Here is a 26,876-nt window from a genome sequence, read left to right on the forward strand (position 1 = left end):
GTGGTCACTTAGCATGTGTGACTGTCATTACCTATTCCCCTGCTACCCTGTAGAGGCCGAGACCCATGAAGGATCAGGATTGATTCATTTCTGAGGCCCAGGGCTTAGGCCAGTGGCTGATACTGGTGGGGCACAACAGTATGAACTAAGATCAAACGGCCTCCATTTGCCTAGGTGAGGCCCCTTACATTTTCCTTAAAGCTGCAAGTCAGATGGGCAAGTGGCCCCTGAGAAGCAGAAAGTATTCTGTTCTCTGATGGTAACAGAACAGTGGTGTTCTCCCTTTGCAGTGTTGTGAGAGGGACTCCACACACACACTCTCTCTCTCCCCCAGTATATGTATTTTTTAAAGGATAGGGGACAAAAAGCCACATAAAAGGGTGACTGATCAAGATCTGAGGCAAAACTCCCCATCTGTGAGAAAATTCTACCTGGGAACGTGAAGGGTGTGTCTGACTGGATCAGCAGAAATGTTCACGTGGGCCAGACAGGCCCAGGAGATGTGAGGCGTTGGCAGGCAGGCTGCCCCTGACCCAAGGCACAAACACCCTGATCCAGAAGGGAAGGGGTAGCCCTTCAGCCTTCATTGGCCTCCTTGCCACCATTAGACATCCCATCCTTACCCAACCTCTTTCCCTAACTCACTGCCCTGACTCCCTGCAGAAGAAAAACCCAGCTCAGAGCTGCAGGGCGACTAGCTAAGGAGAGGAGATGCATGGCTCCAGCTTCCAGAGGAATAGCTCTCCCAGGCTCCTGGAGCTTTGCAGGTCTCCGACATTCAACTATTATTTCTTTTCATCAAGTAGTCTCATTTTGCCTCCAGAAAACAGGCACTGGTACCAAAAGTACTGAAGCTGATGCCAAGATTCAATGCTCTCGAGTATCTTGCACAGGGCTAAAACTGCCTCTCCTTGTATACACACACACACACACACACACACACACACACACACACACACACACACACAGTGGGGGGGGGCAGAAAGAGAGAGGGAGAGAAGAGAGATCTATAGAACCCCTTACAGGTCACAGGGCACTGAGAGTTCCTCATAACCAAATGTAAGGGCGGGAAAAGAAGGGACAGAGTCTGGCAAAAATCTCCACCTTCTTTGCGTTTCTGCCTTACAAATGGTAAGAGCTTAGACTCCACACAGTGAGCCAAGATCTCTGGCTAAATATTCATTAGATCAACATTAGCTCAATGTTAGGGAACCAAGTTAACCACTGTATTGGCTTAGCACTTCAACTTCATACATGGTAGTAATCCATGCTTACTTGCTGGCAGTTAGGGACTGGACTTTACCATTGGGAGTGGTTCTAATCCTGAATTCTAAAAGCAATCTCTAGAAGAATATCAAATCAAGAGACATCTTCATGAAAACAAAGATCCAATGGCTGGGGTAGAGAAGCAACTTTTATTTGGAAGAACACAGTAGTACCAAAATCTTTGAATTCACCCCCCAAAACAAACTATGCTATCTCTCTGAGTGCAAAGATCTCACAGTACTTGAAATATCTAAGACTACTCACTGTAGAGAAACATGAAAGACCCGAGGAGGCAAAGCTGCTTGAGCAGAAGTAAATAAAGGTGTAAGAAATGGAGGTGCCATATGCAGATGCAGACCAAATTCCATTTCCACTAGGGCCCTCAGGCAAGCAGCCTACAGGGGAAGGCAGATTCTTGCAAAATTTGGAACATTCTGGACCTTCCTAAAGAGAAACCATTCAGAACCAACAACTCTTTCAGAAATCACGACTGTCCATGAATACTTGTTCGTTCATAGTTGGGGAAACTGAGACCTCCCGATGATCAAATAACTAGCAGGTGGATAAAAAGAAGTTTCATCCGTTTATCTGTTACCATCAAGTGCCAAGTTTCTCTATGCAGAGCCAGGAAATAATTTCCATGAAACAGTTTGAGATGCGCAACTTGCATTTGCCTGAAGCCATGGCATAGCAGAGTTCGGCTCTCTTCAGATCTTGCCTGCTACCAGCCATTTGGCAGGGTGGGTAACTGGTTGGGAAGCCTCCCAGGAAACCACAGCTCCTGCAAATGACTCAGTAGGTGGTTCCGACTCCTCTGAGTCAGAACCAAGCCTGTGATTCAGGCCCTCGCCAAGGCTCGGTGGCATTGTTGAGATGCTCTGGGCTTGTCTAGCATGGGATATTGAGGACCTCTGGCGTTCACCTATAAAGGGAGGAATGTTTTCTCTGACAGGTGACCAAGAAGTATGGACCAGAAAAGCAACTGGCATCATGCTGTGGTTCTTCTCTCTTCCCCTCAATCCCTGGAGAATTTTGATGGCTTTCTACATCAGCAATCTTTGCTTTAAAAGCTCACTCCTCCTTCTTCCTGGGAGCATCCAGGTTGCCTCCCAGAGCCATGGACTTGTGACCAGAGAATACTTCGTTGTAGCCTAGATTCTGCTGCTTCTTATGTCTAGAACCCTGAGCGAGTCGCTTACTAATGGCCTCAAATCCTTCCCATCCCAATTTCATTCTCAGCACAGTTGCCCTCTAGAAGCATGATGCTCATACCAACCTCCATACTAAACTCTCCATGGGCTCCCCCACTTATGGAATCATGTCTACATCCTAGCCTGGGATTTGGTATTCAAAGTGCCATCGACGGGACGCCTGGGTGGCTTAGTCGGTTGAGCGTCCAACTTTCGCTTAGGTCATGATCTCGCGGTTCGTGGGTTCGAGCCCTGCGTCGGGCTCTGTGCTGACTGCCAGCTCAGAGCCTGGAGCCAATTTCAGAGTCTGTGACTCCCTCTCTCTCTGACCCTCCCCTGCTCACACTGTCTCTCTCTCTCCTAGAAATAAATAAAAATTATTTAAAAAAAAAAAGTGCCACCGATCTTTCAAGCCTCCTCTCCCTCTAGTATGCTACTTGCAGCATGTGTCCTGAGGAAACTGAACCCCTGGCTCTTCACTGGACCATGTGTGCTTCCCACCTCCCATGGGCTTGCAGTTCCTTTCACTTGAGATCCCTTCTCTCTACCTCTTGAAATTCTGCCCAGATCACATGCTACGCCCTCTCCCATGCAGCTTCCCCACATCACTCTAAGGAAGCCCCTGTGATTTCTCATACCACACACTGTTTATACCTTCCTATTGACATATAGCACATTCTTCTAAATTGCTGGCACTTGTGTGGATGGCTTCTATCTCCTGCTGGATGGCATACTACAGGGGTGAGTATAGGAGTGAGGAAGGAGAGTTCTTGTTCTTGTTTAATTTCCCATCATGCCAGAATATGTGAATTTGCACTAACGAACAAATGAATGAGTTCAGAAGATCCAGATGGATGTTCTATAACTGTCCACAGCTGTGATGTTTCATCCCAGAGGTGGTGGCATGTTAGGAAGAAAAACCCAGCCCAGCCACAAGCTTTTCATACGGGAAAGGCCAGAAGCATTTGATGTGATCCATTCTGTTGGCCATGCAATGACTTTGGGTGTATGCATATCGACTCCTGGGAGCCAGACGCAGCATGTGCTTGGAAAGGGCCTAGAACACTAAGGCTCCCTCAGTTCTCAGTGTAATGAGAGACACACTGGAGTCTTGCAGCTGACAGTCCTTCTGGTAACAAAACACTTACTTAGCAAGGCACCACTTCAGCCTCTACACCATATGCATCAACAGGGGTGGGTTCACAGTGCTTTCTTGGCAGTGAGCCAGGCAGATATTTGAGGTTTCGTTTTGCTGTGCTCAACAGGTGGCCTGGAGCTGTGTTAACGAGGCTCCAGCTTCTGTGTGATCAGCTAACAAGGAGACTGCCACCTGGCATGACTTGTGCGTGGAGACCCTCCCCAAACTTGTGTATCTGCCCTATGCTGACCCAGTGCCATCTTAATTTGGGGCGGGGTAAGAGGTTCTAAATAAAGCTCTCCTTTCCATTTACCCTCAAGAGACTAGATCAATGTTCTCAAACTTCAGCAAGGACAGAATTACCTGAGAGCTTGTTAAAGCAACAACAGCTGGACCAAAACTCTGTAGTCTGGTTCCTGGACAGGGCCCGGGAATCTGGATTTCCAATGAGATCCCAGGTGATGTTACTGGTTCAGGGACCACACTTAGAGAAGCACTGGTCTAGGTGACCCCAAGAAAGGCAAATGAAAGCCATAAAAGGTAGGACAATAGGACAACAGCCTTTCTCCCCACCGCTAGGCTCTGCCCCATTAAGATCTGCTCCCTACTCTACTACCGAAACCACCTTCTGGAAGGACTCATCTCCCTTTACCATTGGCTTCATTACCTCTTTCTTGCCTATAAAATAAACTTGAACCCCACAGCCAAGCTCATATTGACTAATCCCCAACGGTGCGCCAGGTGGTGTTTTAAACCCTTTACACATATTAACTCACTTAATCCACATAATTCTATGCAGTAGGTACTATTATTATCCCCATTTTAGAAATAATGAATCCCACAGTGAGCCCTCAGGAAATATTTTCTGAATGAATGGCTAAAGGGATGCTCATAAGCATTTATACCATGTACTACAGAAGGCTGTTTCCATGCCAAGGGAAGCCATCAAAAAGTGAAGAATTGGCTTGCCAACCAGTTATTTGTTCCTGTCCTACACCAAATAACCCGTTTGCCTGGAATTGGCTGGATATTCTGGCTTTGTGTAGACATCTCCTAGCTGGGAGGAAAGCCAGAGTTAATCCTTCACAAAGGGTTGTTTAATAATAACCAGAAACTGGAGAAGAGCAGAAAGGAACACGATGATCCCACACAACCCGAGGAAAAAGGACTGCTCAAGCTCATGGTTTCACGCTGCCAACAAGGGCCCCTGGTACAGCCTGAGGTTTCTTAATTTTTATTATAAAAATAGAACATGAATATGTCTCTCCTGATTATCACCACCAATGCACCGGCAAAAACATCTCGAATGCATATTACTCTAATGCAACACTAATGCTTACATTGGCACAGAAAACCAGGTCATCTTTGAAAGTCTATAAATGGACAGCCCTCTCTGTCTATTACTTATTTATGTTTCCTGCCTTTTGCTTAACCAGCCTTGAGGCCCAAACAGAGAAAACACACCATACATAAAGCTACCAGTACAGATAAATAAAACATCAGACCCAAACTGGTAGCTTCATCCTTCACTGCTTTGGAAAGAGTGGACTTCACGAGCTATATTTTGCACAGATGATCAGCAAAATGCGACCCTTTGAGACTGGTAGCAAGCAGTGTGGTCTTCCCAGAAGATACTCAGCTTTGCTCTTTTTGGAAATATTCTTGTTTGCTGTGGATAAAAGACAATGATGGCAAAGTGAGTTTGAACCCAAATCTCTTTAAGCTGGGTAAACTGATACTGATGCTGAATTCATCACCAGCTCAAGTTTCTGGGTTACCTCCAAGGGTTTTTCCCACGTGGCCTGCCCTGAAGTTCCCCAGCCTTAGAGCTCACCATGGTAATACTAGCCATGAGGAAGTCTACACATGAGAGGGTCACCAGAACATCTGTGCAAAGTTCCAGCAGAAAGACAGCAATGCCAGATTCAAGCCTAAGTGATGTCCGTGTGGTATCTATGACCTTGAAGGAAGCCCTTTTGGGGAAAGGGCAGATCCATCTCTGGGAGCAACATCACGGGATTCCCTCCTTGCAGGTCTCCTTCTGGATGCTCACAACACCCCTCTCTTAGCTGGAACATACTAAGTTACTCTCATTCAGTTTGTAGCTTAGCCTGGTGCTAGGCAACCTGTGGAGTGGCTCTGTTAGAACGATCTGGTGTTATCAGCAGCACGGGGGTATGTTTCCAGAAAGAGCCCGCATGGAGAAGCAGAGGGCATTCCTTATGCACCTGTCAAGCCTTTGACCTCTGTAGCTACAGAAGTGAGAAAGTCTGCCTTAGCATTCTCCCACCACCATCACTACCACCTAGTACCTCAAATGTGGATCACAGCAGTTCTGTCACCTCTGAAAGCACCTGTGTAGAGTGACCAATATAGATGGCTCTGCCTTAGCAACAGGCGCTGCTCTTGAGCATGAAGTGGTCAAGAAATAAGAAACAAGAACTGGGGCGCCTGGGTGGCTTAGTCGGTTGAGCGTCCGACTTTCGCTTAGGTCATGATCTCGCAGTTCGCGGATTCGAGCCCCGCGTCGGGCTCTGTGCTGACTGCCAGCTCAGAGCCTGGAGCCTGTTTCGGTCTGTGACTCCCTCTCTCTCTGACCCTCCCCTGCTCACGCTGTCTCTCTCTCTCTCTCTCTCCTAAGAAATAAATAAAACATTTAAAAAAAAAAAAAAGAAACAAGAACATATTTGTTCTCAACATGTCTTTTTTTTTTTTTTTATGTGAAGAGAATTAAATATCTCTTAGCTAGTTAGAAAAATAAACAAACAGTTGATATTGATGAAAGATGCTCGGTGGGGCAGGGAAAGATGGTAGAAATCTCCAGATGCCAAGGACTCTTTTTCTGAAACAACTGAAGTAAAACCACTTCAATAAAGACTAAATACTGGTTGAGGTGGTTATGCTTATTAGACTGGAGTAATATTATATCTTATGCCCTGTGATGGGAAAAGTATGTATCTTACATTTTTCACCTAATGATAGCAATTGCAAACACTTACTTATTACGTGCTAGACAGTGTATGGAGTGCCTTTATGTTCGATTATGGATACGGAAACTGAGACACCAGGTGTCAAATGGCAACGTTTAAATTAAAACCCTTGGACTTCCTCTTCTACTGCATACCCTTCGCTGAGCTCAGAGGAACACTACGCCCAGCATAAACACTCTCTGAATGCTTCTAGGTGGTCAGCACTGAGCTTGAATATGGTAGCTGCTCAAGAGTATTTCCTATCTGAATGATTATCGTTGTTCATTTCATAAGGGCTTTATCTTGGTGAGAAAGGACTCACCCTCATCCAGCTGGAAAGCCAAGTTCTTCCAAGCTTGGGGAAATCCTGCTTCATTAAACCCATGAGTTACTAAGCAACATAGGAAAAGCTTATCACAGATTTCCTGAAACTGGGTGTGACCATTTGATTCAAAGCCTTGATAATTCTATCTCTACACAATGGGGGCAGAAAATAGATGACTGATCTGTAGAGCCCGTTTTCATAGGTGACTTCTCCAATTCTCCACATTCCAACTTAGGTCTTCATAACCCAGTAGAACCTAGTACCTCTACAGGCAGCAAGGCACAACTAAGAGAGTTCCAAATGAGACAGTTCCGAACTATAGCTTGAATCCGGGTTGAAGTCTCAACTCCAAACAAAGTTACTGTTTGTCTGACCTCGAGCAAATCACCAAACCACTATGACCATCTGTGTGTGATCTTATTGGTAAAGTGAGGACAATAGTGTCCCACACACCCGAGATGTTCACAATTAGGATCAATCAAGATACTCTATATGGAAACACATATGAATATAAATAACAATAAGAGTCATTATTACAAACATCTCTTCATTGCCTCTTCGGTCCCAGAAGTCCATTAAGTACATATCAATTCTCTACTGCTGGTGAGGAAGAAGGTGAGGCTTACAGAGAGAACTGGCAGAAGGAGAATTTGAACCCAGGTTTTCCTAACTTGCGCATTTTCAGCAGAGTTGTTATCACAACAGAGGTTACAAACTGGTTCTTGGGGATGAAAAAAAATCTTACTTTTTATGTATAAAGCACAAATATACACACAGCACATAAATAGATACATACTGTTTATGTGACACTAAAATTTCATGGGGAGGACAATTAGGAAAAGCAATACCCAAGAAGCCTCCTTAGAAAGCAACAGTGAAAAATTTGAGAAATACTGGTCTAACCTCACTACATCATTCCACTTCTCATAATTCATAGAGGTTATTATTAATACCATGCCATTAGGCTCCTACAAGGAAAGGCTATATGTTTTGTTCAAACATGGTCCCAGAGAAGGTGGTGGCCACTTTAGTTGCCATTGTGGACAGTCTAGCTTAGAGGTCAGGTACAAAGAATTAAAATACCTTCACATTCAAATTCCATAGGGTAAATCTTCTACCAGCCAAAACATAAAGATAATGCATCCCGGCTGCTACCCACCTCTACCCTTGATGATACATATTTAGATCAATTTCCACAAAAAAAAAAAAAAAAGAAAAACCCACTTAGACATTTTAAATAAAATATCGGGACAAAATAAAAAATCATTTAGTGTATTTAGAACATGATCATAATTCCACCTAAACCCTCCAATGGGGACAGGGATTGCTCCCTCTCCTCTGGCTACTGGAAAAACTGGAGAGTTATGCGTTAATTCCAACCAATATTTGTAGGTTCAAAGAAAAGGAACTGGTTCATCCCACACTCCTTAAATGAAGAACGTATTTTCAGAAACATGTAGAAGTCTAGTTATGGGCAATGGCTTGACCAGTGTTATTTGCTCAGGCCACTGTCCATTGGTCCATTTCAACTTGCTAAGTCTAGCTTCCCTCTTCCCACTCTCTCAGACCTCCTGGCACGGTATTCCAGCTTCTCATACCCACTATGGCTTCCCCACCCTCACTTTCCCACTTGGCCCTTAGCATGGTCTCAGAGACCACTCCGTTCATGGATTCAGATTCACTCAGTCCATTCGTTTTATTGTATTTACTGTAACAAACAGTGGCCCTACTGTCACAATGAGCCAGACATTCTTTCAACAGGGTAACCCTACTTCCCTAGTCTGAGAGGTCCCCACTGGGCCGGGGGGTGGGAGCGGAGGGATGTGCACTCATCAGAGACTTCTGTTTGTACAAATGGCCTCTGAGGCGTTCTTCTGACTGAAGCACGGCAGGGGCACACGTGCTCACTTGTAACGCCGGGCCAAGCTGGTCCTGAGGTAGCTGCAATAATCAATCCAGTTGCCATAGCTGCCGTAAGTGTTCATTTACCACTACGCGACCTGGAGCAATAATATATCATGCCTTTCGCCAGCGGGAGCCGCGCCAGCCGCAGCACGGGGCGACCGTGTCGGCCATCAGTCATCACTCTCCTTCACAACCTTTTGTTCCCCGCTCATTACGGTGAATTATAACAGGGGACAGCACGTTTTTCAGGAGAGTCTCTCCTGTTCGGTCTAAGTGCTAACTCATCCCGCGTTGTTCCAAGTCAGCCGCACTAGCGTGGGGCAGCGCTGCCCGCGGGCCTTCCGTCTTGTCCCTCCACGAGCACTTACAATGGGTGAAAACCAGAGTGTGGCCACGTTTCCACAAGGCAGGATAAAAAGCCACTCAACTCTATTTACTGTAAGTACTGGATACTGCATTCTGTTGCACTCTGCCATGGCCCTGAAGGCGTGTCACGATGGCAAATTACATTATTGCACGCTAAAGAGGTCACCGTGTCAGCTTCGGGTCCCGGGTTGCTGCTTTGAGAGGAGACGGCTTCCAGAGTCGCCGATGGGAGGACAAGAGGCTGTGCCGCCAGCCCGGCAGTTCTTGAGAATGCTTCACTGTGAGAGTGAGGATAAGTATCTAAGCCCATACAAACGAGAGGATCAAGATATTGAGTCACTAGGAGAAATCAAGGATACACCTGCAAGCTGAGGGATTCCTGAGAGCCCCCAAGTAGAAGCAACACAATGGCGGTCGGGTGGTGAACGGACAAACGGATTGTGTGTCCTATGTTCTATATACCTGGGAATAGGGCTCCAGCAATCAAAAGAAACGAAATATTAATAAAAACATTACACTAAGAGAAAAAAGTTGAGCCACAAAAGCCCATGTACTACATGATTTCATTCATATGAAATTCTAGGAAAAAAATAAAAACAATAGTGACGGAAAGCAGATCTGTGGTTGCCAGAGGCCAGGAGGTAGGGGAGGGAATTGAGAGCACATGGGCCCGAGGGAGCTTTTAGGGATGAGGAAAACGTTCTATATATTGACTGGTGGTGGTTATAGGACTGTACACAATTACCAAAATTCATCAACCTGTACACTTAAAGCTGTTGAATTTTACTGCATATAAATAATAAATACTACCTTAATAAACAGAAACAGGAAAAAAACCAGAAGTGCAAAGACTGTTGATTGAGGAGAACTGCCCTAACTCTGCTTCCTCTGTGACAGTTCTACAATATAGAAATGGTACTATACAGGAAAACAAGTTACACTCATTGTGTAAAAAGGAACAAGCCACCCTTGTGAACCTGACCTTCAAAGACCAAACACTTCGTAATCTCTGCGATATGGTGATCAACTATACACCACTACTGGGTCAGAAAAGACCTGCCAGTTTCAGCTCCACTTCTGGTTAATTCCAGCGAGGTCTAAAAAGCACTAAAGTGTTGGAGTAACTAATTAACCAGAGGTGTGATCTCATGTAAGTGGTTTTCACCTCCCTGGACTTCAACGGTTTTTTGGTCTTTAAAAGTAAAGAGTTGGACATAACGGCTCTTAACGTTTTGAAATGGTATAATTGTGCCATACTTTGATCTCTTCGAGTTCTTTAATGAGTTGGCACCTTGTGATCCCAATTAGCTCTTGGGATTCCCTTCTTTACCTCCAAGTTACATCTGTCTGGTCTTAATGTCAACATTTTGTAAAATGGGGGAAAGGGCTCTAAGACACTTAGGTCAACAGTGGATGCTAATATATGGTACCTCCCTGGCTGATGCTCACATTCCCATCTGGACACCAGTAGCCAGTTTCTACTATACTCTTATCCAGAGGTGCTTTTGAAAGATCTCCAGTGACTTCTCTGTTTTATTTTTAGTCCCTTGGTGAGTACTTACTTTGTAGCCCAAGAAAATGTTCAGATCTTAAGAAAAGGAATTTTTTTTAAATGTTTGTTTATTCTGAGAGACAGAGAGTATGTTTGGGAAGACAGAGAGAGAGAATCCCAAGCAGGATCCAAGCTCTCAGCACAGAGCCTGAAATGGGGTGCTATCTCACAGACCATGGGGTCATGACATGAGTTTAAATCAAGAGTTGGATGCTTAACTGACTGAGCCACCCAGGTGCCCCTTAAGATGAGGATGTTTTATCTCACTTTTTTTTTCCAATTATGAGTCATTCAACACATTAACATCTGTAACCCCAAGATTCCCTCTCATCATTGATTTATCTTTTTCTTCTCTTCAAAGATCCTGGAAGTAAGGAAGGACTTTAAATGTTTGTGCCTAAAAAAAAAAAAAAAAAAGATGGGAGACACCAAAACCAGTGACTAGCATTGTAGTTATTACCAAAGCAGTTTTTTACAAAGTTAATCATTGCTTTTTGCATCATTAACCAGTCCAGTGAGCAGGTATACCTCCTATGCATCAAACCTGCTAAGTCTTCGAGCAAATCTTGCTTCCTAAAAGGCTGAATAAAAACTTAATCCATACTATGTTGTGAAGATTCCTCTTAATTTTCCAGAAGCACCGTTTTTTTTTTTTTTTTTTTCACTTTATGGATCTGGCTGGAAACTATAATACCAGCAAAAACCATAGTTAATGGTAAAATAACTATTTATGGAGCCCTTAGTAATGGTCAGGTATTCTGAGCATGGTGGATTTGTCAAACCTTCTAGCTGGATGTGGAAACTGCGTCGTAATGAGTTCACGTCACAAGCTCAAGGCCACCCAGCTTGTAACCAGCAGAGCTCGAAGATACACCCATGTCAGACCAAATTCAAAATCAATGCTCTTTCCTCTACTGCTTATTTTCAAATTTGAGAACTAGGCTTCTGTTTACATTTCTATTCACAAGCCTCATTATGTGTGTTAAGCAAGATGTTCTGCAATTATTTGTCCACAAATAAAAAAGGTATGTGTTTAGGGTTCTCATGTCTTGTACTTTGCTTCACATTAGTGATGTAGCTGCAGGCACACATTCATGTAAGCAGTGACCTATAATGAGTTTGTAAGATTATCCATTAAAAGAATTTCCCTGTTACTGATGCTTAGTGTGCATACCTTATGTGCACATTCACATGAACATTTATGTTTTCTCTTTAGCCTGGGTCTCCCTATCCACCTTTAAGACACTGTCTTTCATCTTTAGATTTATGTGTACAAGTGATAACAGAGACATACACTGAAGTGGGGATGCAGAGGACAAAGGAAGCTGAGCATAAAAAGAGAGAAAAAGACAAAAACTCACAACTCCAAGACTGGCTCCTGCTCTCCTTAAACATTATGTAATAAACAAGGCTAATCATATTATCAAACCCACAAAGCCCTTTTAGAGTTTAAATAGCAGCTCACTGAAGGCCACATTTATTAGATTTTCTTGTAGTATGGTTGAATAACAACTTTTGTTCTTAACACGCAGTCTCTTTTGCTACTGCTTCACCCAGATGGAGAAAACTGGAGACAGGATATGTGTAGCCATCTTTGCTGGCATCATGCCCACATCCAAGTCCACAAAGTTACACACAGCAGCATCTTCTGAGTTTGAGACTTGCTGGTGGTTGAGAAAGGTGACTTTGTCACAGTGTTGTGAGGAAAACTCAGACTGTCAGGTTCTGTAGGACACTTTAAAAGGGGACTGACTGCCAGGCTTAGAATCTGATTTTTCACGTTCCTTCTATTTTTCACATTTTAAATTAGCTTAAGAGCTTCATTTCTGATCTATTCCATCTTGTTCTGGCTCTTGTAGTCACTTTTCCGAGGAGCTCTTGTTCTTTGCCATAATCAAGGTCATACTTTAAAAGGGGATGCTATTTCTTGATCAGGATTCTGAGATGATTATGTTTTCAGTGTGAAGGTTCAGGTACAGTTTTAGAGGACAGGGCTAATGAGGGGAAGACTAAAAAGGCGGCAGCCCCGCGAAGGCCTGAACGAGTCCCTATTCTCCACGTAGGACATTTTTAACCACAGCCGGCCATCTCGGGGACCCGGCAAGTGTGTCTATAACATGAGGATAAATAGATCACTGCTGCTCACTAAACAAACCATAAAACAGAGGCCTCTGCCACGGTCGGTTGGCTGACCATCACGGTGAAAGGAAATCCACACACACACACACACACACACACACACGGCTGACCATCACGGGGAAAGGAAAACACCACACACACACACACACACACACACACACACACACACACAGTTGGCTGACCATCACGGAGAAAGGAAAACTACACACACACAAACACACACAAGCACACACACGCACACGCACAACGTCATCTAGCTGTCAGGGAAATCCTATAAACTGAAGAGCTGCAACACAGGCTGAACATGAGAAGCACCTAGAGAGCTTTAAAAATTCCTGAAGCCCAGGCCCCACCACTGCCATTTCCCAGGAGTTGGATTTGGAGCTGAGATAGGGCTTGGGCATCAGTATGGTTGAAAAGTCCCCAGGAGATTGGCATATACAACTACAGCTAGGCGCCCTGCTCTAGACCGAGTTGGCCTCTGTGAATGCCGCACCAGGGACTCACCCCATACCGCCTTAACTGACACAGCTGTATGTGAACAGATCCCAAATCGGTGCATGGCAAACAGCACTGCGCAGATTTCTGAATCCCGTATTTCTACAGGGCCAGAAACCATTTCTAATGGGTGTCCTCCAAAAGGCTAGAAATATGTTAGCAACAAGAGTAATGCTTAAAACTGCACACCAGACTCCATGGCCAAGGATGCTCCAGGCCTAGCATGGTCGGAACCCCCATTGACAATGACCGGGGTTTAGCAAAAGGCAGATCATCAGGTCCACTGCCTGGAGGTGTAACAGATGCTCGAGATGACCACGACGTACAGAATGAAATACAACAAAAGCAAACAGGCCACCTTGGCTTTAGAATGGAAAATGTCCAGAGCTGGTCAGCTTGCAGGCAGAGGGGAGAAAGGTTACCGTGGAATATATGCAGCAAATCCAGCAACTGGGGGCTGGGGTGGACAGACAATCCCTAAAGTAGCATTTCCCTCCCCACACTCACTTTGAAAATCCAAGCTCATCATCATCATATAAACCACATGTCATGGGGGGAAAATGGGAATTCTTATGTCTCTTGTTTTAAGGGAAATATGTAATGCAAGGTTCCTGCTGGAGGGAGCTGGGCGCCACAGGACTGACACCTCTGGGGACGGAGAAGAACGTTGGCTCCCTGAATTCAGGCGGGTAGTGCCAACTGGCCAGTACAGGGGATGGCTTGCCTCCAGGAGACAGTGGCTTGCCTGAGCTCCTGTCCGAGGAAACGCTATTATATCGTGGCTGCTGCAGATGAGAAGGCGAGGGCAAGAATGAGGCTCTCCAGGCTACAGCTGCCAAGAACAGAGCTACTTAGAAGAAATGAGGCTCCTCACTGTTCAGGGAGAAAAGGGGCTCTTTCTTCAAATTCCTTCCATTTAATCCACACCCCTCCCCCACTCCCCAGCAACATACACAAAAAGATGTTCCGTCAAGAAGTGTTCGTAGACATAAAGGGATACAGTCAAACCTGTATTTGGGAAAAGAAAAAAATGACTACTTCAGATGAGGGGCATTTCCTTGGTAAAGAAGACAATTCACATGGGTACCTGTGCTCATCTGTGACAGTGCATGTGGTGAGCCCTGAAATCATGAGGTCACCTCTGTCTGTGAGGAAGACAGGGCCACCTAAAGTCATCTCATCGGCCAAAAGAGCCAGAGACAAATCAAGTCGTCTAGCCAGTTTCCACTCTATGAGACAAACTGGGTCTGATTCCTGTCCCTTTTCACCCAGGAAATGGTGATCATGAGGTCACCTAGCAGCTGGACACTTTGAAGAGTCAGAGGTATATAGCAGGGTCCCCACTTTGAGTTCAAGAAGGGCTCACCCTAGGATTCAGGCGGATCTGAAGAAGAGGGACACTTGATGTGAGTTATATGCAGGAGGAATCGAAGAGCCTCCAGGATAGAGACCTACTTTCCAAAGGGAGAGTGAGTCAAAATACATCTTTTGAGACTGGGCCAGGATCTGAGGAAGGGGTGATTCTGAGTGGGGCACTTCATTCTTTGCCCCAACTGTCGTGTGCCTCATGGGAGAACAGCCATGACTGCATGGTTGACTAGAAATGAAATAAAAAAGAACAATTTCCCCAAAATCATGAATGGCACCTAGCTAACAAAAGGGCATCTTGGCCGCTTTGCTTCTGGCAGCCTCAGTAGTGGGAGCTGGTACATAAGCAAGGATACTGGCAGGAAGTACAGTTATGATGGCTGTTTTGAAGGCCAGGGCACAGAGTCCCAAGGCCCTTGGAGCAGCCATCTGTGGGCATCAGAAGTTAACAGGCAGCAGCAACACCACCCTCACAGTCACCCATAGGCATCTCTGGTGGTAGATGATGTTTTCCTTGGATACCAGGTCCACACTGCTGTTTTTCAGCATCAGTAGCTTCAGACAATGACACCACTAAGAGCCTTAGGGAATATGAAGGCAGCCAAAATGACCAGGTCACCTGAAATATGCCCCAAGATGTTAAAAAAAAAAAAAATGGGGAGAAGGGAGGAATTAAAATTCTTTCCAGAATAGGAGGGAACAAAACTATTTGGAAACCCTATTTTTTATTCCTAGGCAAATATGACCTAGGAAATACAAGTCACTGGTGTTAAAGAAGAAAAATAAAACTGAAAAAAAATATTTCTCTCCTTTTTCTTGTGACGCAAATGCAAGGCATCAGCCATTTAAAAGAACCAAAGTCCATTTTTTCTTTCCCCTCCAAAATGCCAACACTTACAAATGAGTTATAGGAGTCACTTCTGGAAGGCAAAATACTCTCCATGGTTCATTACTTCAGACACTAAACTAATAGTCACTAAAAATAGATGAAGTTCCCAGCTAGTGCTAGCCTCTGTCAGGGATAAGTAACAACAATACCGAATTTATGCCAGACATTTTAACATAAGCAGCCTCATTTAATCTTATGACCTCACTGTGACAAGCACTAGTTATTCCTACTTTAAAGATGGGAAAATTGAGGCTTACAGAAGTTGAGTGCCTTGGTCAAGATCATCCAAATATTAAGGGACAGAACCAGGTCACACACTTAGATCCAACTGTAGCTCCAGATTCTTTTCATCCCCTACAACTATTCCCCCATGTAGAGTACAAAGACATGGCCCTACGTACTCCCTGCTTTCAAGAAACCACGCTATTAACTCTTTATTGGACATACCACTTGCAAATATCTTCTCTCACTCCATGGGTTGCCTTTTCATTTTGTGGATAGTTTCCATTGCTGTGGAAAAGCTTTTAAGTTTGATGTAGTCCCACTAGTTTATTTTTGCTTTTGTTTCCCTTGCCTGAGGAGACAGATTCAGAAAAATATTGCTAAGGCTGATGTCCAAGACATTATTTCCTAGGTTTTCTTTTAGAAAGAAGTTTTATGGTCTCAGGTCTTACATTTAGGTCTTTAATCCATTTTTTAGTGTATTTTTGTGTATGGTGAAAGAAAGTGGCTCAGTTTCATTCTTTTGCATGTAACTGTCCAGTTTTCCCAGCACCATTTATTGAAAAGATTGTCTTTTCCTCATTGTATATTCTGCCTCCTTTGTTGTAGATTAATTGACCATGTATGCATGGGTTTATTTCTGGGCTCTCTATCCTGTTCCATTGATCGATGTGTCTATTTTTGTACTAGTACCATACCGGGGTTAATATCCAAAATATATCAAGAACTTATACAACTCAACACCAAAAGAATAAATAATCCAATTAAAAATGGGCAGAGAACCTGAATAGACATTTTCCCAAAGAAGACATACAAATGGCTAAGAAACACATGCAAAGATGCTCAACATCACTCATCATTAGGGAAATGCAAATTAAAACCACAATGAGATAACACTTCATACCAGTCAGAATATCCAGCATCAAAAAGACAAGAAATAACAAATGTTGGCAAGAATATGGAGAAAAGGAAACCCTTGAGGATGGCTGGTGGGAATGTAAATTGGTGCAGCCACTATAGAAAACAGTATGGAGGTTCCCCCTAAAATTAAAATAAGAAATACCATATGATTCAGTAATCAGTAATACTGCTGGGTATTTATCTGAAGAAAACAAAAACACTAATTCAAGAAGATGTATGCACCCCTATGTTTCCTGCTGCATTATCCACAGCAGCCAAGATATGGAAGCAAGCCAAGAGTCCATTGGCAGATGAAAGGTAGAGAATATGTGAGACACACACACACACACACACACACCACACACACAGAAGAATATTACTTAGCCACAAAAAGGAATGATATCTTGCTATTCGAGATGACATGGCTGGACCTTGAGGGTATTGTGCTAAAATGAAGTAAGTCAGACTAAGAAGGACAAGTACAACGTGATTTCACTTACATATGGAAACTAAAAACAAAACACATAAACAAAATCAGAAACATTCAAATGCAAAGAACACACTGCTGGTTACAAGGAGGGGAGTGGGTGGGGAACGGGTGAAACAGGTAAAGTGGATTAAGAGGTACAAGCTTCAATAATAAAATTAAAAGGTTGCAGAGGTGAAAGTATAGCACTGAGAATGTAGTCAATAACACTGTAACAACTGTGTATGGTGACAGATACTAAGTATACTTATTGTGGTGATATTTCACAATGTCTCTAATTGTTGAATCACTCGGCTGTACACCTGAAACCAATTTAATATTCTATGTCAACCATACATCAATAAAAAAAGAAGTCATGAGACCCAAACTCATGTAAACAATTAGAAACCAGAACTCGGTTGTATTTTCCCTTAGTTCCAAAAGATGGGTGCTGAAGGGAATGATACTGTAATTCAGGCAAGAAGAGATCAATAAAGGCTGGAATTGTCAGAGAGTTGTTCTAGAGAAGGTGAGATAGGAGGATTTTAATAGGCAAACAGAGAGCAGGCAGGGTTGAGTTGAAATGTATTCTGAGCACTGAAGGAGAAGAAATACGAGCTGTGTTTCTAAGTGGAAACGGCACTGTAATACAGGATAATGGTGCTGTCCAGTCATTCATTCTCTTACAAACATCTCCGAAGCCCCTAGCATGTGCCAAGCGCTTTGCTACACCCAGGAGGACATGTAGCTAAGTCATGGTCTCTCCCTCGAGAAGCTCCCAGCCTACTGTGGCGAGGCAGCTGAACCCCACGTGATTCCCAGGCCAGCCAAATTGTCTCGCACCATCCACAATGAAAATGTTGCAAGCTGCCAGTCCAAATCTTGCTTGGCTTCTCCAGTTAGGCTGTTTATCAGCACTGCCTCACAGAGATAAAACCTCTCAATATAGAGCTAAAGGGGGAAAAACTCAGCATGTAAAAATAAACTGCCCAAATAGTGTTCCCTCGCCAGTGCATTTGGCATCCAGTATTACTACACACCAGAGAAAGCCACACAGCTCTGGACTGGCTCACGGAGCAGCTGTGAAGTGTGGGGACACAAAGCACCAACACAGAGACCCCTCCACTTCTATTCTAATTGCCGCAGCCTCATCTGAACTCTGGAGCTAGACTAGACGCTCCACTGCAGGATGCAGGGAACAGACTGAGGGGATGCTTTTTAACCTTCTCCTTTTCACATGTTGCCATGTTGCACTTGCCACAGATCTCGTGGTAGGTGTTAGAAATGGCAGTGACACACTCCTACACGTCTTTAGCATAACACTTCCCGCTCGGCAGCTCCTTACATCTTTATCTGAACTTGGTTTGTAAGTGAAATCAACTGATGAAGCTTCCATTTCATACCATCTGCTGTGTGCCACCAACACTGGTTTTGCAAAAGGGATGACAAGGATCTTTTATGACAACTGTGGGAACACTCGGGATAGTTTCAAGCTTTAGAGGCTAGAGGATCAATCTTGACTCAAAGAGCATCTGGACATACTCAAAGGGGAAACTTTCTATGCACATCTAAGAGTAGGACTCTAATCCTCCTTATACATGGATGATAAAAGCTTTTGCTCTGTTGAGGTTACTTTTGTGAGGCGGGTCCTTATCTGGATCAGCTACCCATTACTTACTGACCTGTGTGGGGTGTCTTCTAGATTTAATGCCATTTCTTCTGGAATCTTCTTCTATGACTCCCGAGGAAGAACTAGGTATTTTCTCTTGGAAACCTCAAGTACTTAATGAGTCTTATTCAGCTCTTATCATATTCTGAGCTGAATAGTGAGGCCTTTAGGGGAGGGACAAGTTTTGTTTCTCTTTGTGACCATTTAGTAACTGGTAGATTTTAAGTCAATTGGTAATTACTGAAAAAAAAATTGGGCACTTCTCTCTCCTCGTTAACTCTTCCACTGACTTACTTACGTGGGTTTCACTTTTCTTTGTTCATTTTTTTAAGTTTATCTATTTTGGGAGAGAAAGAGAGCATGAGCGGAGGAGGGGCAGAGAGAGAAGGAGAGAGAGAAACCTAAGCAGGCTCTGCAGTGTCAGCATGGAGCCTGATGTGGGGACTGAAATCATGAACAGTTGAGATCATGACCTGAGCTGAAATCAGGAGTCAGGCATCCAACCGAGTCACCCTGGCACCCCTAGTTTTTACATTTTTTTAAGACAATCTTAATTTACATGTATTATTTCAGATTGATGAGATTTCAGATTAAGAACAGTTATCATGATCACACAATACATCCAAAGTTCATGCTGGTTATATGGTAGGTTCTCAATCATACCATATAGAAACTTAATAGAAGTAAACATTGACTGTACGCCTTTAAAATTCCTGGTCCTAACTGCCATGCAAATATTTCCAACAAGATGCTAAATACTCTCGTAAATTCAACACAAAAACAAGAACTCCCATTTCTACAGTGAGAAAGATTTCATAAACTGTTTTCAGAAAGTTGCAACTGCTGTACTTTGCTGGTAGAGCAGTGAAGGCTCACCCAGTCTATTAGAAATTACAAAAGAAGCTCTGAGTTAGGGGTATGAGTCTGTGACTCAAGCACTAGAGGTCCTGGGCATAAGGCCTGGTCCTTTATTAGCTATGAGGTCATGAACAAGTTATCTAAACTTTCTGATAGCCAATTTCTCCATCTATGAGATGGGATAATAACCCTAGTCATAACAGCCTAAGGCCATGAAGCCAGGATGTATCTGAAGGGGGAATCAGACCCAACCAAGAATCCTGACTTTCAATCCTGACCGTTCTAATACCTCTCTAGTTCTTCCCTGGGCACTGTTTTTAGTTTATCCATTTTGTTTATTCCAATGAGAACAGAGAGTTTACATACATATACTCTCCAAAGGGGCCAGAGGACATCTGAAATTACAATAAAGTAGGCAAGCTTTTAAGTAGGATGGTTGCATTATTGAAAACAGAAAACCAGAAAACACACTGTAATCACTGGCACCATTTTAAACAAGATTGCTTTACCTAGTTTTGTTTTCTTTCTTGTTAGATAATTTCACCAGCAGGTTTATAACAAAAAGAAGCTGGGGAAGTAGATTCTCTTGCTGGAAATTTGATAGCATTATGTTCAGTGATGAATAGAAGTATTTCTCTTATTTTGATCATGCCTTGCCCACAGTATGAACTCGATAAACACTTGTTCAATCGAATTATTATCACAATAGCTTGTTGCCTTTTTTTCCACTAAGCAATAATAACTTTCATTTGTATAATGCTTTATAGCTTACAAAGCACATTCTTCATGTATTACCATTTTATCCTCACAGCAATTCCAAAAGGGAGATATTAATTTCTTCATTTTACAAAACAGGAAGCAGAGGCCCAGGTAAGTTAGATAATTTGCCCAAGGTCAAAATTACTCACAAGGTATTGGCCTGTTAGGAAAACAATGACAATTTAGAAGAAAACTGGTCTTTGAGGGGAATAAGTATAGTAGAGCAGTTTATCAGTAGGGGCTCTGTAGGGCGCCTGGGTGGCTCAGTAGGTTCAGCATCTGACTTCAGCTCAGCTCATGATCTCGCAGTTTGTGGGGATTCATGGGTTGGAGTCCCATATCCGCCTGGGATCCTCTGTCCCCCTCTCTCTGCCCCTCACATACTCTCTCTCTAAAATTAACATAAAAAAAAGAGTAGAGGCTTTGAACACAAATGTCTGGGTTCAAATCTTGCATCTACGATGAACCAGCTCTGTGACAATGCACATGTTAGGTAAACATTCCATATTTCAGTCTTCTCCTGTGGGAAACAAAATTAACAACAGTAGCTACTTTGGAGTGTGCTAGTCAGGATGACTGGGGTAAAGTGCTTGGCATTTACTAAGTACCCAACTTAAGGACTCAATAAATAGTAACTGCTGTTGTTATTATGATTACTCCTCCTATCCTGGGAAAAGTAGCTTATCAAGTCCCATCATCTCTTCAACCACCAAAAACACACCCAGTCTATTAGAAATTGTAGAGGGAGCTCTGAGTTAGAGCCATCAATCTTTGACTCAAGCAATGGAAGTCCTGGGCATAAGTTCCAGTTCTTGATCAGATATGAGGTCGTGAACAAGTTATCTAAACTTTCTGATGGTCAATTTCTATATCTATGAAGTAGGATAATAAACCTAGCCATATCAGCCCTATAGTATTGGTGTACAGATTAAATCAAGTGAGATCTGAAGAGAAGGTACCGTGAAGTCCATAAGGTATGATGAAAATGACTTCATATATTTTTCATTCATTCATCCATCCATCCATCCGTCCATTCACAGACTGGTAGCAGCATCCTTGCCAAGTGCCAGCCACTGCACTCAACAGTGGTGATTCAAACGTGAGTTAGGATAGCAGGGGAGACAGATATGCACAATGATAAATGACTGACTATACTATGATATGAATTCAAGTCAGTTATTATTACAATGTGCCTATTACTGAAATAGACACCATGGGGGCAACACGAGCACTTAAAAAATGTGAATACAGCCTACGATCCTTTTGGAGAGAAGACTAACATCCTCTCAACACCCACAGTTAGGAACTTTGCCAGAAAAGGCAGGTGAGGACTCCATTGTGCTTGTCATCTTTCTTCCAGCATGGAAGAACTAGTAAGTCCAAGAGGCCTTTTCAGCTACAGTTCCATCCATTCCACAGCATTTAACCCCTTGGCTCTTTTTCCCCACAATGCAATGGTGGAACCCAGTGTCCAGGATTTGTTAGTCCTTTAAATAGACACTTACTGAAGACCTACTTTGTCCAAGTTACTGGTAAACAAAGACAGAAGGGACACTTTGCTCAGGCCCTGCAGGGAGCTGGGGATCAGTGGAGCAGACAGACTCACACAGTAATGATTCCAGAATAAGGTGCTCATGGTTGAGAGATAGGTAGGCAAAGGGCTCAACATGTTAAATGGAGAAGGCCACTTCGAGGCCAGAGAAGGGCTCCTGGAGATGACACTTCATCTTGGTCTGCAATGGTAATATATAATTAGGAGGGAGAAAAGGGGAGGGTGGCAGCAAAAAAGGAAGCACTAACAGAAGGCAGAGTCTACTCTGAAAGAGTTAACCATTTACCCCAGGAAACTGCTCCAGGTTCCTCCCAAATGTAAATATCTGGCCTTACAATATCATCACATCATGTCACCTGCCTTTCATGGTTTGTCTTATAAGGAGCTTTATAAACATAACCAATATTCAAAAGTATCTACACAGTATGTTTAATTTCAGAGTCGTCTTTTATTTTCCACAACCAGAATACCTTAGGAAGGGAATAATTAGTGATCTGCTTTGATTCAATGTCTCCTTTGAAATAGTACACCTACATTATTTCTCCAATTGGATAAAGAAATCATTCAGAAACCTGACTATGGGAGGATGCAAATCTAAAATCTGAGCTAGATTTCTGGGTGGTCAAAGGTTCATATCTCATTACAGAAGATGTTTGAGATAAATATTAATTTTCTTAAAGTGGTGATGGCAGTGATTTCATACAAAGGATGTTCATACTGGATTAAATATCAGACTCAAATTACCTGAGCCTCTGCATACACGGAGAATCAAATTCCATTCTATCCTGATAAGAAGAGCCATTCTGTATTTAGCAGGGTAATGTGGTCTGCTGCCTCTTTACCTAAACATACAACTATCTAATATATTACTATGGCCTAATTGCCTTGGCTAGAGGTAGGGCAAGAGGAAAGTGAGAGTTAATAATAATATCCTATACAAAATAAATTCTGCCCCAATAAATGACTATTTATTAAGCTCTTACTATGTGCAAACATGAGATAGATGCTCATTTAATCTTACCTCTCTGTACTCCATCTTCCCAACCCCCCTGAGGAAACTCAAGCACAAAGGGATTAAACTGCCTTACCTGAGGTTGGGTAACTAGGACTTGGCAATGGCTGTCATGAGGAATAAATGAGATAAAACATATGTTAAATGCCCATCATGGGAACTCACAGCTAAGCAATAATGGTGGCCACTGTTGTCATGAAGAAAATCAAACTCAGCTTACATCCACCGATTGAATTACTGGTACTATGTAATGTACTATGTACTATATAATGTACTTGTACTATGAATGTACTATGCCTGAAGGGGGCTCCTGATTGTTGGTCACCTATGATGCCATTCTAGCTGTCCACACAGCAGGTTTGCACAGAAACGTGGCTCAGGCACATTCTTGGGTGGCTGGCAACACACGACAGAGAAGCAAGGACTCTTCCCATTCCGAGCCACGTGAGCCCGATTCTCTCCCAACAAACCAGAGTATCAAAATCCTTCAGACACTGCTGATGTCTGCAAAGCGGCACACCCATTAAAACTGTACCTGCCATGAATCGTTATGGATGCATTCCAAGGCTAATTATGTGGAGGATTTTGGTAACTTCAAAAACCAGGATTACCAGCCTCCATAGCAGAGCCAATCCTACTGGGCACTTTTGTGAAGAAGGAATGGAAATTAAGTATTCCTTTTCTGTTTCTTTCTAGTGAACAGAGGGCTGTGTTAGATATTCTGTGACTAACTGCCTCTGTATGACAGGTAGAGTGACAAATGGACATATAAATCCAAAGAGGTCAAGGTAAGTATTTTTTTTTTTAATATTTTTATTTATTTCTAGGAGAGAAAGAGAGACAGCGTGACCAGGGGAGGGTCAGAGAGAGAGGGAGGTACAGACTCTGAAATAGGCTCCAGGCTCTGAGCTGGCAGTCAGCACAGAGCCCGATGCGGGGCTCGAACCCATTAACCGCGAGATCATGACCTAAGCGAAAGTCGGACACTTAACCGACTAAGCCACCCAGGCACCCCTCAAGGTAAGTATTTTTAAAACCATTGCTTTCCAGAAACAGTCAGATAACTGCAGGTCAAGTAGAAAGCTTAGTCTGCCTACTTTGAGTTCTCCAACTCTGAAGAAGGTTCATGAGACCTGGGCTTGAGCCCTAGTTGAATCATGAACTTGATAATGACTTTGTGCCATGATCCTCACATCCGTAAACTTAGGCAGTAGACAAAATCAGAGGGTCCTGAAGCTCCACAGAACACAAATGCTAAGAAGTGTTTCCAGGAGGCATAACTCGAAAGGGTTCTTCACAAAAATAAAAAAAACAACCCAAGAGCAACAAAAAAACAATAAATTAGGCTCATGCTTATACTCCTTTCTTAGAGAGTCACAATGCTAATGGCAGTATACTAGAGACTCTGAAATTCTTGTGGCAGACAAACCTATTATTGTTGTTCAAGTAATCATGTCCAAACTTAGTGGACTGTGACATATAACACCTTTAAACATCTTGGGAAACTGGTAGAACACACTTTTAGAAATTCCCAATGATCCTGAAGGTTCCTTCTGATTCTGAATTCCATGATCTTCAAAAAGAGGAGTCCCTTTCGCCATATACGTTAATGGCAGACATACACCTGGGAACATCTTTCTCAATTCCTCTCCGATCCAATACTTAGCACCTCATCATCTGTGGGGCTCACCATAGGAAAGGCTGCCCTCTCTACTTTCCTGCTACCAATGAGGACCGTAAAATATTTCCTTCTAAGCCCTCAAAGTAATCAGAAATAAGGCTTTCCGTGGAATGCAGAAGAAATTTTCTGAAACTAGGATTTGAGATTCTGGACACTCCTTCCCAGGTTATGGAGCCCTCTGGCTTCATATTTCTCTCACTGCTACAAAGACTAATTTTTTGAGACCCCTTCACATTCCAAAATAATATGATTGCATAGAGATAAGTTAAATAAAGTGGGTTTTTTTTTTAGTTTATCATAAAATCATCATCAGTGTATGGCTGATGCATTTAACAGACATGAAATCTCTGTGACCAAGCCAGTAGCCAGAAGCAAATACACCAATTGTTTCCCCTGTCTTCCCAAAGCAGCCACAATGTTGGCTGACCCCCATAAGAAGTAAGTGCTGGAGTTTCCTAGTTGGAACTTCATCACCATGGCATAATAAAGCACGGCACTTTATCACCAACTGAGGTAACACATTTGTCCATCTGATTAAAAATAAAACACCCACTCCAAGAGTTGTTCAACTGATGCTATGGCCCATTGGGAAGGCAAATTAGATGTCTGCCATTGGATCTAATATGGGGGCCAGAGACTGCAGGGTCAAATGACCAGGAAAGATGAACCACTGACATACTAGTTTCCCCTCACAATTCATTTTCACCAGGTTCTTCTCATCGACCAGTTCTTTGCTCTCCCATGAGCTTTGTATCACCACCCACCATCACCATATTATAGCTGTGTGCTTTCTAGGTGGTATTTCAGGGAATTTTCAGGGCATCCCTATAAGACAGGCACTATTGTCATCATTTTACAAGTAGGGAAACTGAGGAAGAAAGAGGCTAAGTAACTTACTCAAGGTCACACGGGTAGGAAGAAGCAGAGCTAGGATTTAAAAGAGCAAGCCACCTCTCTTCAGTCTTCTCTCATAACTACCAGTTTCTAGAAGCCTTATTCAGCGTATTACCCTCTCCACATGTGATCACATCATCAAGGTCAAGTGCACACCTCACCTCCTTCAGAGAACACTTTTTCAGTGTTCTTAGCACCCCCCTCTGCACCCCACCCATCTCCTTTTCCCTCACTGCTACTCTCACTCACCTTCTCTGTCCTAGGCTGTGTCATGCTGATTTTGGTGTCTATGGCTTCTTTTAATTTTTTTAAAGTTTTTATTCCAGTAAGTTAACACACACTGTTAGCTTATTTTTTTTTTTTTTTAATTTTAATTCCAGTTTGTGTATGGCTTCTGATCTGAGAGCCTCCAGAAGTCAGGGATCAAATATTACTTCTACCTCTGCCACAATGCCCGGCATAGTACTCCATGCATGGCACAACTTGCTCAACAGAAACCTGTTCAGAGATGAGTTCTCTGATGAGCTTGTGAAGGTACTGGACCATTGAGACCTTCCCATAGCTACCATATAAACACACCTGGTCCTGGAAGCCAAGATCCACAAGGAAAGAAATGTAAGTTACCTAGAAGAAAATGTTTATCACCAAATGATGTACAGGACTGAGACTTAAAAGTTATGTACTGATCATATGAAGCAACCACACTTGTGTTGACATGAAAGGTCTGAGCTGCTACTTGAGATCTGGCCTAGGACATATATGGGCAGAAGCCTCTTCCCTTTGAGAGTCGTCTCTGGCCATGAACGGGCCAAAGCAAGGAGGACGGGGGGGGGGGGGTGTGTGTGGAAGAAGCCATTATGGCTTTAATGGTTTAATCCACAGATACATGTTGTCAGCCTGGCCGGGCTCCAGGACACAGAGAACTGCCAGCGCAAGCCAACCACAAGCACATGCTCAGTTGACAGGCAGTGTAACAAGACACAGATTGTATAACTGAAGGTGAGTGCAAAGCCCTCATCAAGTTTATGTTCCCTGGAGTCCCAGCCTAAAAGCAGCACCTGATACAGGCAGCATGTGGATGGATTTACACATACGTACACAGAAGGTCTGCACAGAAATACGTAGAAATGTGCTGGGGTTTGGGTTTTGCTTGGCACAGAGCACTGGCTGCAGGTGGGTGGGCTGGTCCAGGACGCAGAAAGGAGACCTGATCCTGACCAAGTGCATCTTTCTTCTTAGTGTGGCCACAAAACTGGAA

General features: G+C 43.3%; 1 protein-coding gene across 1 annotated transcript in view; it reads right to left on the reverse strand.

The window, feature by feature from the left end:
- RORA (RAR related orphan receptor A) overlaps nucleotides 1-26,876 on the reverse strand; it is a 724,310-nt gene that overhangs the window by 430,073 nt on the left and 267,361 nt on the right. The gene's annotated exons all lie outside the window — the stretch shown is intronic.

The sequence above is a fragment of the Hyaena hyaena genome, unplaced genomic scaffold (genome assembly GCF_003009895.1).
Source record: "Hyaena hyaena isolate Hyena2069 unplaced genomic scaffold, ASM300989v1 scaffold_49, whole genome shotgun sequence".
NCBI lineage: Eukaryota > Metazoa > Chordata > Mammalia > Carnivora > Hyaenidae > Hyaena > Hyaena hyaena.